The sequence below is a fragment of the Lipotes vexillifer genome, unplaced genomic scaffold (genome assembly GCF_000442215.2).
Source record: "Lipotes vexillifer unplaced genomic scaffold, Lipotes_vexillifer_v1.1 scaffold238, whole genome shotgun sequence".
Taxonomy (NCBI): domain Eukaryota; kingdom Metazoa; phylum Chordata; class Mammalia; order Artiodactyla; family Lipotidae; genus Lipotes; species Lipotes vexillifer.
This window is the reverse complement of record NW_006785665.1, coordinates 2,914,310-2,916,339: the sequence shown is the minus strand read 5'-3', so window position 1 is coordinate 2,916,339 and position 2,030 is coordinate 2,914,310. Positions and strand designations below refer to the sequence as shown.

At 42.0% G+C, this 2,030-nt stretch overlaps 1 protein-coding gene across 2 annotated transcripts in view; it reads right to left on the bottom strand.

Moving 5' to 3' along the window:
- KCNN3 (potassium calcium-activated channel subfamily N member 3) overlaps positions 1-2,030 on the bottom strand; it is a 174,535-nt gene that overhangs the window by 80,102 nt on the left and 92,403 nt on the right. The window lies entirely within an intron of this gene.

Below are 2,030 nucleotides of genomic sequence, written 5' to 3'. Positions count from 1 at the left end.
CATTGCGGAGCACAGGCTCCGGATGCGCAGGCTCAGCGGCCGTGGTTCACGGGCCCAGCCGCTCCGCGGCATGTGGGATCTTCCCAGACCGGGGCACGAATCCATGTCCCCTGCATCGGCAGGCAGACTCTCAACAACTGCACCACCAGGGAAGCCCCTCTCTTAGCTTTTGTTTGTCTGTAAAGGTTTTAATTTCTCTTTTGAATCTGAATGATCCTTGCTGGGTAGAGTAATCTTGGTTGTAGGTTTTTCCCTTTCATCAATTTAAATATGTCTTGCCACTCCCTTCTGGCTTGCAGAGTTTCTGCTGAAAGATCAGCTGCTAACCTTATGGGGATTCCCTTGTATGTTATTTGTTGTTTTTCCCTTGCTGATTTTAATATTTTTTCTTTGTATTTAATTTTTGATAGTTTGATTAATATGTGTCTTGGCATGTTTCTCCTTGATTTATCCTGTATGGGACTCGCTGATCTTCCTGGACTTGACTATTTCCTTTCCCATATTAGGGAAGTTTTCAACTATAATCTCTTCAAATATTTTCTCAGTCCCTTTCTTTTTCTTTTCTTCTTCTGGGACCCCTATAATTCGAATGTTGGTGCATTTAATGTTGTCCCAAAAGTCTCTAAGACCGTCCTCAATTCTTTTCATTCTTTTTTCTTTATTCTGCTCTGCAGTAGTTATTTCCACTATTTTATCCTCCAGGTCACTTATCCGTTCTTCTGTCTCAGTTATTCTGCTGTTGATTCCTTCTAGAGAATTTTTAATTTCATTTATTGTGTTGTTCATCATTGTTTATTTGCTCTTTAGTTCTTCTAGGTCCTTGTTAAACATTTCTTGTATTTTCTCCATTCTGTTTCCAAGATTTTGGATCATGTTTACTATCATTACTCTGAATTCTTTTTCAGGTAGACTGCCTACTTCCTATTCATTTATTTGGTCTGGTGGGTTTTTACCTTGCTCCTTCATTTGCTCTGTGTTTCTCTGTCTTCTCATTTTGCTTCACTTACTGTGTTTGGGGTCTCCTTTTCGCAGGCTGCAGGTTCGTAGTTCCTGTTGTTTTTGGTGTCTGCCCCCAGTGGCTAAGGTTGGTTCAGTGGGTTGTGTAGGCTTCCTGGTGGAGGGGACCAGTGCCTGTGTTCTGATGGATGAGGTTGGATTTTGTCTTTCTGGTGGGCAGGACTGTGTCCGGTGGGTGGGCAGGACTGTGTCCGGTGGGGTGTCTGTGACCTTATGATTTTAGGCAGCCTCTCTGCTAATGGGTGTGGTTTTGTTCCTGTCTTGCTAGTTGTTTGGCACAGGGTGTCCAGCACTGTAGCTTGCTGGTTGTTGAGTCGATCTGGGTCTTAGCGTTGAGATGGAGATCTCTGGGAGAGCTTTCACTGTTTGATATTATGTGCAGCCGGGAGGTCTCTGGTGGACCAATGTCCTGAACTCAGTTCTCCCACCTCAGAGCCACAGGCCTGACAGCCAGCCAGAGCACCAAGACCCTGTCAGCCACACAACTCAAAAGAAAAGGGAGAAAAAAAGAAAGAAAGAAAGAGAGAAGCAAAGAAAGAAAGAGAGAGAGAGAGAGAGAGAGAGAGAGAGAGAGGAAGGGAGGGAGGGAGGGAGGAAGAAAGAAAATAAAAAGAAAGTTATTAAAATAAAAATTATTAAAAATAAAAAACAAAAAGAAATTTAAAAAAAGAAAGAAGAGAGCAACCAAACCAAAAAACAAATCCACCAATGATAACAAGTGCTAAAAACTATATTAAAAAAACAAAACAAAACAAAATGGACAGACAGAACCCTAGGAAAAATGGTAAAAGCAAAGCTATACAGACAAAATCACACAAAGCAGCATACACTACACACTCACAAAAAGAGAAAAAGGAAAAAAATATATATATCTTTTGGGAAGTCTGAGGTCTTCTGCCAGTGTTCAGTAGGTGTTCTGTAGGAGTTGTTCCACATGTAGATGTATTTCTGATGTACTTGTGGGGAGGAAGGTGATCTCCACGTCTTACTCCTCCGCCATCTTGAAGGTCTCC